The 12,228-nt window shown below is 44.7% G+C and overlaps 1 protein-coding gene across 1 annotated transcript in view; it reads left to right on the forward strand.

The window, feature by feature from the left end:
• LOC128658218 (serine/threonine-protein phosphatase 2A 56 kDa regulatory subunit alpha isoform) overlaps positions 1-12,228 on the forward strand; it is a gene marked incomplete in the record, with an annotated part of 340,402 nt that overhangs the window by 181,001 nt on the left and 147,173 nt on the right.

Here is a 12,228-nt window from a genome sequence, read left to right on the forward strand (position 1 = left end):
TCTACACGAGTCTTGCCCACTCAGGAGGCCCCTAGTACATCTAGCGCGCCAATACTCCTTACTATGCAACAATTAACGGCTGTAATGGATAATTCTGTCAAAAACATTTTAGCCAAAATAAACACTTGTCAGCGTAAGCGCGGCTGCTCTGTTTTAGATACTGAAGAGCATGACGACGCTGATATTAATATCTCTGAAGGGCCCCTAACCCAGTCTGATGGGGCCAGGGAGGTTTTGTCTGAGGGAGAAATTACTGATTCAGGGAACATTTCTCAACAGGCTGAACCTGATGTGATTGCATTTAAATTTAAGTTGGAACATCTCCGCATTCTGCTTAAGGAGGTATTATCCACTCTGGATGATTGTGACAAGTTGGTCATCCCAGAGAAACTATGTAAAATGGACAAGTTCCTAGAGGTGCCGGGGCTCCCAGAAGCTTTTCCTATACCCAAGCGGGTGGCGGACATTGTTAATAAAGAATGGGAGAGGCCAGGTATTCCTTTCGTCCCTCCCCCCATATTTAAAAAATTGTTTCCTATGGTCGACCCCAGAAAGGACTTATGGCAGACAGTCCCCAAGGTCGAGGGAGCGGTTTCCACTTTAAACAAACGCACCACTATACCCATAGAGGATAGTTGTGCTTTCAAAGATCCTATGGATAAAAAATTAGAAGGTTTGCTTAAAAAGATGTTTGTGCATCAGGGTTACCTTCTACAACCAATTTCATGCATTGTCCCTGTCGCTACAGCCGCATGTTTCTGGTTCGATGAGCTGATAAAGGCGGTCGATAGTGATTCTCCTCCTTATGAGGAGATTATGGACAGAATCAATGCTCTCAAATTGGCTAATTCTTTCACCCTCTACGCCACTTTGCAATTGGCTAGGTTAGCGGCTAAGAATTCTGGGTTTGCTATTGTGGCGCGCAGAGCGCTTTGGTTGAAATCTTGGTCGGCTGATGCGTCTTCCAAGAACAAGCTACTTAACATTCCTTTCAAGGGGAAAACGCTGTTTGGCCCTGACTTGAAAGAGATTATCTCTGATATCACTGGGGGTAAGGGCCACGCCCTTCCTCAGGATCGGCCTTTCAAGGCAAAAAATAAACCTAATTTTCGTCCCTTTCGTAGAAACGGACCAGCCCAAGGTGCTACGTCCTCTAAGCAAGAGGGTAATACTTCTCAAGCCAAGCCAGCTTGGAGACCAATGCAAGGCTGGAACAAAGGAAAGCAGGCCAAGAAACCTGCCACTGCTACCAAGACTGCATGAAATGTTGGCCCCCGATCCGGGACCGGATCTGGTGGGGGGCAGACTCTCTCTCTTCGCTCAGGCTTGGGCAAGAGATGTTCTGGATCCTTGGGCGCTAGAAATAGTCTCCCAAGGTTATCTTCTGGAATTCAAGGGACTTCCCCCAAGGGGGAGGTTCCACAGGTCTCAGTTGTCTTCAGACCACATAAAAAGACAGGCATTCTTACATTGTGTAGAAGACCTGTTAAATATGGGAGTGATTCATCCTGTTCCATTAAGAGAACAAGGGATGGGGTTCTACTCCAATCTGTTCATAGTTCCCAAAAAAGAGGGAACGTTCAGACCAATCTTAGATCTCAAGATCTTAAACAAGTTTCTCAAGGTTCCATCGTTCAAGATGGAAACCATTCGAACTATTCTTCCTTCCATCCAGGAAGGTCAATTCATGACCACGGTGGATTTAAAGGATGCGTATCTACATATTCCTATCCACAAGGAACATCATCGGTTCCTAAGGTTCGCATTCCTGGACAAACATTACCAGTTCGTGGCGCTTCCTTTCGGATTAGCCACTGCTCCAAGGATTTTCACAAAGGTACTAGGGTCCCTTCTAGCTGTGCTAAGACCAAGGGGCATTGCTGTAGTACCTTACTTGGACGACATTCTGATTCAAGCGTCGTCCCTTCCTCAAGCAAAGGCTCACACGGACATCGTCCTGGCCTTTCTCAGATCTCACGGATGGAAAGTGAACGTGGAAAAGAGTTCTCTATCCCCGTCAACAAGGGTTCCCTTCTTGGGAACAATTATAGACTCCTCAGAAATGAGGATTTTTCTAACAGAGGCCAGAAAAACAAAACTTCTAGACTCTTGTCGGATACTTCATTCCGTTCCTCTTCCTTCCATAGCTCAGTGCATGGAAGTAATCGGGTTGATGGTAGCGGCAATGGACATAGTTCCTTTTGCGCGCATTCATCTAAGACCATTACAACTGTGCATGCTCAGTCAGTGGAATGGGGACTATACAGACTTGTCTCCGAAGATACAAGTAAATCAGAGGACCAGAGACTCACTCCGTTGGTGGCTGTCCCTGGACAACCTGTCACAAGGGATGACATTCCGCAGACCAGAGTGGGTCATTGTCACGACCGACGCCAGTCTGATGGGCTGGGGCGCGGTCTGGGGATCCCTGAAAGCTCAGGGTCTTTGGTCTCGGGAAGAATCTCTTCTACCGATAAATATTCTGGAACTGAGAGCGATATTCAATGCTCTCAAGGCTTGGCCTCAGCTAGCGAGGGCCAAGTTCATACGGTTTCAATCAGACAACATGACAACTGTTGCGTACATCAACCATCAGGGGGGAACAAGGAGTTCCCTAGCGATGGAAGAAGTGACCAAAATCATTCTATGGGCGGAGTCTCACTCCTGCCACCTGTCTGCTATCCACATCCCAGGAGTGGAAAATTGGGAAGCGGATTTTCTGAGTCGTCAGACATTGCATCCGGGGGAGTGGGAACTCCATCCGGAAATCTTTGCCCAAGTCACTCAGCTGTGGGGCATTCCAGACATGGATCTGATGGCCTCTCGTCAGAACTTCAAAGTTCCTTGCTACGGGTCCAGATCCAGGGATCCCAAGGCGGCTCTAGTGGATGCACTAGTAGCACCTTGGACCTTCAAACTAGCTTATGTGTTCCCGCCCTTTCCTCTCATCCCCAGGCTGGTAGCCAGGATCAATCAGGAGAGGGCGTCGGTGATCTTGATAGCTCCTGCGTGGCCACGCAGGACTTGGTATGCAGATCTGGTGAATATGTCATCGGCTCCACCTTGGAAGCTACCTTTGAGACGAGACCTTCTTGTTCAGGGTCCGTTCGAACATCCGAATCTGGTTTCACTCCAGCTGACTGCTTGGAGATTGAACGCTTGATTTTATCGAAGCGAGGGTTCTCAGATTCTGTTATCGATACTCTTATTCAGGCCAGAAAGCCTGTAACTAGAAAGATTTACCACAAAATTTGGAAAAAATATATCTGTTGGTGTGAATCTAAAGGATTCCCTTGGGACAAGGTTAAGATTCCTAGGATCCTATCCTTCCTTCAAGAAGGATTGGAAAAAGGATTATCTGCAAGTTCCCTGAAGGGACAGATTTCTGCCTTGTCGGTGTTACTTCACAAAAAACTGGCTGCTGTGCCAGATGTTCAAGCTTTTGTTCAGGCTCTGGTTAGAATTAAGCCTGTTTACAAACCTTTGACTCCTCCTTGGAGTCTCAATTTAGTTCTTTCAGTTCTTCAGGGGGTTCCGTTTGAACCCTTGCATTCCGTTGATATTAAATTATTATCTTGGAAAGTTTTGTTTTTAGTTGCAATTTCTTCTGCCAGAAGAGTTTCAGAATTATCTGCTCTGCAGTGTTCTCCTCCTTATCTGGTGTTCCATGCAGATAAGGTGGTTTTACGTACCAAACCTGGTTTTCTTCCAAAAGTTGTTTCTAACAAAAACATTAACCAGGAGATTATCGTACCTTCTCTGTGTCCGAAACCAGTTTCAAAGAAGGAACGTTTGTTGCACAATTTGGATGTTGTTCGCGCTCTAAAATTCTATTTAGATGCTACAAAGGATTTTAGACAAACATCTTCCTTGTTTGTTGTTTATTCCGGTAAAAGGAGAGGTCAAAAAGCAACTTCTACCTCTCTCTCTTTTTGGATTAAAAGCATCATCAGATTGGCTTACGAGACTGCCGGACGGCAGCCTCCCGAAAGAATCACAGCTCATTCCACTAGGGCTGTGGCTTCCACATGGGCCTTCAAGAACGAGGCTTCTGTTGATCAGATATGTAGGGCAGCGACTTGGTCTTCACTGCACACTTTTACCAAATTTTACAAGTTTGATACTTTTGCTTCTTCTGAGGCTATTTTTGGGAGAAAGGTTTTGCAAGCCGTGGTGCCTTCCATTTAGGTGACCTGATTTGCTCCCTCCCTTCATCCGTGTCCTAAAGCTTTGGTATTGGTTCCCACAAGTAAGGATGACGCCGTGGACCGGACACACCTATGTTGGAGAAAACAGAATTTATGTTTACCTGATAAATTACTTTCTCCAACGGTGTGTCCGGTCCACGGCCCGCCCTGGTTTTTTTTAATCAGGTCTGATAATTTATTTTCTTTAACTACAGTCACCACGGTACCATATGGTTTCTCCTATGCAAATATTCCTCCTTAACGTCGGTCGAATGACTGGGGTAGGCGGAGCCTAGGAGGGATCATGTGACCAGCTTTGCTGGGCTCTTTGCCATTTCCTGTTGGGGAAGAGAATATCCCACAAGTAAGGATGACGCCGTGGACCGGACACACCGTTGGAGAAAGTAATTTATCAGGTAAACATAAATTCTGTTTTTTGCTAGTACAACTTAATTAATTACTGTGTCGCGAAATGATGTAGGTCTAAAAAGTGTGTCACCAACATGAAAAGTTTGGAAAGCTCTGACCTAATGTATAAAACATACTTGGTTGTGATGATAAGGTAGTGAATCGGAGGTGTGTAATGTGAAAACACCAGCTAAAATGAAAACTATATAGGTGCTAAATATTGCGACTGAGAAGACACAGTAATGTCAATAACTGAAATTATGTATGATGAGGGAAGGTCAGAAGAGAACCATGATATAACCAATATGGTGAGTACTTCTATAAAAGCAGCCATATCCAAGTTTTCATTGAGTCCATCAGGTTGAAGGGTTCTCGACTTGGTAATCCAAAAGGATTCCCTACGTCTAAGGGTAAGAAAGGCATCCGGTTGGGATCTGCTTATTTGCTCTATGTCCAAGGGACATCCTTCCTCCAACCATTTTGGGAGATTGTGACTACGGATGCAAGTCTCTCAGGTTGGGTAGCGGGTTTGGGGTGCCAGAAAAGCACAGGGCAGGTGGAATCAGGAGGAGTCTCTTATTCCGATCAACATCCTAAAACTTCGGGCGATCTTCAACGCTCTGGGGGCTTGGCACCTCCTGAGTTTGTCCACGTTCATCAGATTCCAGTCGGACAATATTACCTCGGTGGCTTACATCAACCATCATGGGGGTACGAGAAGCTCCCTAGCCATGAGGGAAGTATCTTGGTTTCTGGAGTGGGTGGAGACCCATGACTGCTCGCGATCAGCGATCCACATCCCGGGTGTGGACAACTGGGAAGCGGATTTTCTCAGTAGACAGTTGCTTCATCCGGGGTATACAACAGTTGAGGAACTCCGGAGATGGATCTCATGGTTTCTAGACTCAACATCAAGCTACTCAGATACGGGTCTTAGTCAGGGGATCCCCATGCAGATCTGATAGATGCCTTAGCAGTGCCTTGGGGATTCAAACTAGTGTACATTTTTCTTTTACAAGATATGACGAGTCCACGGATTTCATCCTTATGGGATTATGCCTCCTGGTCAGCAGGAAGTGGCAAAGAGCACCACAGCAGAGCTGTATATATAGCTCCTCCCTTCCCTTCTACTCCAGTCATTCTCTTTGCCTGTGTTAGTGATAGGAAGAGGTAAAGTGAGGTGATAGTTTAGATTCTTCAATCAAGAAGTTTTTTTATTTTAAAATGGTGCCAGTGAGTATTATTTTTCTCAGGGAGAAATCGTCAGTCAATTCATTCCCAAGAGGAGTGGAGACATATTAATTTTCTGCCCTGATGTTGATGATCTTAGCAGGCATTATCTAAGATCCTGCTGGTTTCCACAGAGCAGTTGAAGGTAGTGTAAAGAAATATCTTCAGTGTGGAGAACCGTGTCATGCTACAAGCAGCATTGAGGTATGTTCAGTAATTTGTTACTGGGGAGACTTGATACATCAGAACAGGCTGACATTATTCCCTATCTGGGGAGGGGTAAGCAGTATGCACTATATGTATGGAAATGGTGTACCTGGAATTCCCTTTTATATTGATTGCTTGATGTAAACGTTATCTTGATATCAGTATGTTTTTCACTTGTGTGTACTCAGTGTGGGCTAGACGCTGGGAGATGCGGTTTCGGCCTAAGGGCTGTCATTGTTATTTCATTGTAACTGTCTTGAGAGAGAACAGTGTTTCATGAAGTTGCGCTTATTATTGAGAGTATGGAGGGGCACATGGCTTTAAAGTTGTGAGAATCCGACATGTTGTTTTACTCCCATGCAGTTTTCAGTACAGCTCGAGTTACGCCCAAAGTGAGCGCGGCCTAATTTTGCATGCTCAGACGCGCAGCATTCATCTGGATCATCTGCAAGGGCCTTAGCTCCGGTGGGGCCTACGTTGTTCTTGTACAAAGGATACTTAGGCAAAATCAGTGTGATCTGGGGGCAAGTAGGCGCCGCAGCAGAGCTGTTGCAAGGTGCAGGGGCCTGAATTGAGAAAAAGTGATAAAACCGATAAATGTTGATATACATTGTTATATAGCATAATCTACCAAGTGATGCAATATTGTTAAGCTATTTTGGGCACATAAGGGTATTTTTTATTGCTGCAAACGATGTTTTGTCTGCTAACAGAAAAATTGTTGCGCTTTTGTTATTTAAAGGCGCAGTACACTTTTTAGTTCAAAATTTTTTAGTATATATTTTGACTTCAGATATGAAATATCAGATATTCAATATATCAAATAAAGAACGACTTTTATTGCTAGTCTAACATGTCTGAACTTCAGGAAAGTACATGTTCTATGTGTTTAGATGCCAATGTGGAACCCCTCTTACTTTTTGTCCCTCATGTACTGAAAGGGCCTTACAATATAAAGAACAGATTTTCTTTAATGCAAATATGTCTAAGGATGATTCTCAGACTGAGGAGAATCAGGGTATGCCGATACTTTCTCCCCAAGCGTCACAACCTTTAACGCCCACCCAAGCGACGCTGTGTTCTTCAACCGCATCCACTTCATTTACATTGCAGGATATGGCTGCAGTTATGTCATCTACCCTTACAGAGGTTGGGCAAACGCAGCAGGACAGAGGCCACTCTGATCCCTGCGACTTCTGATGCTTTGATGGCTATTTCCGATGTACCCTCACAGGGATCTGAATTGGGGGTCAGGGAACTTCTGTCTGAGGGGGAACTTTCCGACTCTGGAAGTGTGTTACCTCAGACGGACTCAGACGTAATGTCATTTAGATTTAAGCTTGAACACCTTCGCCTGTTACTTCGGGAGGTTTTAGCGACTCTGGATGACTGTGACTCTATTGTGTTTCCTCCAGAGAAATTGTGTAAGATGGACAAATATTTAGAAGTACTTGCTTACTCTGATGTTTTTCCGGTTCCTAAGAGAATTTGAGATTATTACGCGGGAATGGAAAAGACCGGGTATCCCGTTCTCACTTTCTCCTAATTTTAAGTAAATGTATCCCATAGCTGACACCGTCTGGGACTCTTGGCAAACAGTCCCTAAGGTGGAGGGAGCTATATCTACCCTGGCTAAGCGTACTACTATTCCTATTGAGGACAGTTGTGCTTTCAAAGACCCTATGGATAAAAAATTGGAGGGTCTTCTGAAGAAGTTATTTATTCATCAGGGTTTTCTGTTGCAACCGACGGCCTGCATTGTACCAGTCACAACTGCGGTGGCCTTCTGATTTGACGCCTTAGAAGAGTCTCTTAAAGGGACAGTCTAGGCCAAAATAAACTTTCATGATTCAGATAGAGCATGTCATTTTAAACAATTTTCCAATTTACTTTTATCACCAATTTTGCTTTGTTCTCTTGGTATTCTTAGTTGAAAGCTTAACTTAGGAGGTTCATATGCTAATTTCTTAGACCTTGAAGCCCACCTCTTTCAGATTGCATTTTAACAGTTTTTCACCACTAGAGGGTGTTAGTTCACGTATTTCATATAGATAACACTGTGCTCGTGCACGAGAAGTTATCTGTGAGTAGGCACTGATTGGCTAGACAGCACGTCTGTCAAAAGAACTGAAAAAAGGGGCAGTTTGCAGAGGCTTAGAAACAAGATAATCACAGAGGTTAAAAGTATATTATTATAACTGTGTTGGTTATGCAAAACTGGGAAATGGGTAATAAAGGGATTATCTATCTTTTAAAACAATACAAATTCTGGTGTAGACTGTCTCTTTAAGACTGAGACTCCTTTACAGGAAATTTTAGATAGAATTAAGGCTCTTAAGCTGGCTAATTCTTTTATTACGGACGCCGCCTTTCAGATAGCCAAGTTGGCGGCCATTTTAGCGCGTAGAGCATTATGGTTAAAGTCTTGGTCTGCTGATGTGTCATCTAAGTCAAAGCTTTTGGCTATTCCTTTCAAAGGGAAAGCCCTATTCGGGCCTGACTTGAAAGAAATCATTTCTGACATTACGGGAGGTAAGGTCATCTCCTACCCCCAGGATAAAACGGCTAAACTGAGGGGTAAACAAAATTAATTTTCGTTCCTTTTGGAACTTTAAAGGAGTCCCCGCTTCTTCTTCCGCTAAACAGGAAGGGAATTTTGCTCAAGCCAAGGCCGTCTGGAGACCCAACCAGGCTTGGAACAAAGGTAAACAACCCAAGAAGCCCACTGCTGCTCCCAAGACAGCATGAAGGGGCGGCCCCTGATCCGGGACCAGATCTAGTAGGGGGAAGACTTTCTCTCTTTACCCAGGCTTGGGTAAGAGATATTCAGGACCCCTGGACACTGGAAATCGTGTCCCAAGGGTATCAACTGGAATTCAAAAATTCTCTCCCAAGAGGGAGGTTTCTTCTTTCACGATTGTCTGTAGACCAGATAAAAAGAGAGGCGTTCTTACGTTGTGCAAAAGACCTCTCTACTATGGAAATAATTCGTCCCGTTCCAATACTGGAACAGGGGCAGGGGTTTTACTCAACTCTTTTCGTGGTTCCCAAAAAAGAGGGAACGTTCAGACCCATTTTAGATCTCAAGAGTCTAAACAAGTTTCTCAGAGTCCCATCCTTCAAGATGGAGACTATTCTAACAATTCTACCATTGATCCAGGAGGGTCAATATATGACTACCGTGGACTTGAAGGATGCATACCTTCATATTCCTATCCACAAGGATCATCATCCTTCCTGGACAAACATTTTCAGTTCATGGCTCTTCCCTTCGGGTTGACCACAGCACCCAGGAACTTCACGAGGGTTCTAGGGTCCCTTCTGGCGGTTCTCAGGCCGTGGGGTATTGCAGTGGCGCCTTATGTAGACGATATTCTGATCCAGGTGTCGTCTTACCATCTGACAAAGTCTCATACAGACATGGTTCTGTCCTTTCTGAGGACTTGGGAACTCTGATAGATTCCATTTCCATGAAAATTTTCTTGACAGAGGTCAGAAAGTTAAAGATTCTGAATACATGCCGATCCCTTCAGTCCAATCCTCATCCATCAGTGGCTCAGTGCATGGAGGTAATAGGATTGATGGTGGCGGCAATGGACATTCCATTTGCTCGTTTTCATCTCAGACCGCTACAACTGAGCATGCTCAGGCAGTGGAATGGAGATTATGCAAATTTGTCTCCTCAGATCTGGATCAGGAGACAAGAGACTCTCTTCTTTGGTGGTTGTTGCCGGATCATCTGTCCCAAGGGACTTGCTTCCGCAGACCCTTATGGGTGATAGTGACAACAGACACTAGTCTACTAGGTTGAGGGGCAGTCTGGAATTCCCTGAAGGCTCAGGGTGTTTGCACTCGGTCGGAGTCTCTACTTCCAATCAATATTCTGGCATTGAGAGCAATATTCAATTCGCTTCAAGCTTGGCCTCAGTTGGTTTTGGCCAAATTCATCCGTTTTCAGCCGGACAACATCACGACTGTGGCTTACATCAATCATCAGGGAGAAACAAGGAGCTCCTTAGCGATGACAAAATAATTTGGTGGGCGGAGGCTCACTTTTATTATCTGTCAGCAATCTACATCCCAGGAGTGGACAACTGGGAAGCGGACTTTTTAAGCAGACAGACGTTTCATCCGGGGGAGTGGGAACTCCATCCGGAGGTCTTTGCCACCCTGATTCTCAGATGGGGTAGACCGGAATTGGATCTGATGGCGTCTCGTCAGAATACCAAGCTCCCAAGATAAGGATCCAGGTCAAGGGATCCTCAGGCCAAACTGATAGATGCCTTGGCAGTGCCTTGGTCGTTCAACCTAGCTTATGTGTTTCCACCGTTTGCTCTCCTTCCCCGGGTGATTGCTCAGATCAAACAGGAGAGGGCTTCGGTAATTCTAATCGCGCCTGCGTGGCCTTGCAGGACTTGGTATGCCTATCTAGTGGACATGTTCTCTCTGCTGCCGTGGAAGCTTCCATTGAGGCAGGACCTTCTCATTCAGGGACCCTTCCAACATCCGAATCTAGTTTCTCTGCAACTGACTGCTTGGAGATTGAACGCTTGATTTTATCTAAGCGGGGGTTCTCTTGATTCGGTCATTGATACTTTGATTCAGGCACGTAAGCCACTAGAAAGATCTACCATAAGATATGGCGTAAATATCTTTATTGGTGCGAATCCAAGGGCTACTCATGGAGTAGAGTTAGGATTCCCAGGATTCTATCTTTTCTCCAAGAAGGATTGGAGAAAGGGTTATCAGCAAGTTCCTTAAAGGGACAAATCTCTGCTTTGTCAATTTTACTACACAAACATTTGGCAGATGTTCCAGACGTTCAGTCTTTTTGTCAGGCTCTAACCAGAATCAAGCCTGTGTTTAGACCAATTGCTCCACCCTGGAGTTTGAATTTAGTTCTTAATGTTCTTCAAGGGGTTCCGTTTGAACCCATGCATTTTATAGATATTAAGTTATCTTGGAAGGTTTTATTTTTGGTTATTTCTTCTGCCTGTAGAGTTTCCGTGGTCCATGCCCTGAAGTTTTACTTGCAGGCGACTAAGGAATTTCTTCATCTTCATTATTTGTTGTTTTTTCTGGAAAGCGTAGTGGCCAGAAAGCTACGGCTACCTCTCTTTCTTTTTGGCTGAAGAGTATCATCCATCTGGCATATGAGACTGCTGGACAGCAGCCTCCTTAAAGAATTACGGCTCATTCTACTAGGGCGGTGGCTTCCTCATGGGCATTTAGAAACTATGCTTTTGTTGAACAGATTTGAAAGGCTGCAACTTGGTCGTCTCTTCACACTTTTTCCAAATTTTCCAAATTTGATACTTTTGCTTCTTCTGAGGCTGTTTTTGGGAGAAAGGTTCTTCAAGCAGTGGTGCCTTCCGTTTAGGTTCCTGTCTTGTCCCTCCCTTTCATCCGTGTCCTATAGCTTTGGTATTGTATCCCATAAGTAAGGATGAAATCCGTGGACTCGTCATATCTTGTAAAAGAAAAGGAAATTTATGCTTACCTGATAAATTTATTTCTTTTACGATATGACAAGTCCACGGCCCGCCCTGTCATTTCTAAGACAGGTATTTATTTTTGTTAAACTTCAGTCACCTTTGCACCTTTGGCTTTTCCTTTCTCTTCCTAACTTCGGTTGAATGACTGGAGTGGGAGGGAAGGGAGGAGCTATATATACAGCTCTGCTGTGGTGCTCTTTGCCACTTCCTGCTGACCAGGAGGCGTAATCCCATAATTAAGGATGAAATCCGTGGACTCGTCATATCGTAAAAGAAATACATTTATCAGGTAAGCATAAATTTCCTTTTCCAGCATTACTACTTCTACCTTGTGTAGTGGCACGCGTCAAACAGAACAAGCGTGAACTATTCTGATTGCTCCATCGTGGCCACGGAGGACGTGGTTTGCGGACCTATTGGGGATGTCATCCTCCCCTCTATAGTGGTTGCCCTGTTGCAGGAATCTGCTGGTACAGGGCCCCTTTGTGCATCAGAATCTAGATTCTCTGAGGCTGACTGCAGGAGATTGAACACCTAGTCTTAGCAAGAAGAGTTTTTTTCCGAGAGTGTGATTGATACTCTCATTCAAGCCAGAAAGCTGGTTACCTGTCGCATCTATCATAAGGTTTGAGGACCTACTCGTGGATATTCCTGGCATAAGTTTAGGGTATCCAGAATTCTTTCCTTCCTCCAAGATCGTC

The sequence above is a fragment of the Bombina bombina genome, chromosome 4, assembly GCF_027579735.1.
Source record: "Bombina bombina isolate aBomBom1 chromosome 4, aBomBom1.pri, whole genome shotgun sequence".
Lineage (NCBI taxonomy): Eukaryota > Metazoa > Chordata > Amphibia > Anura > Bombinatoridae > Bombina > Bombina bombina.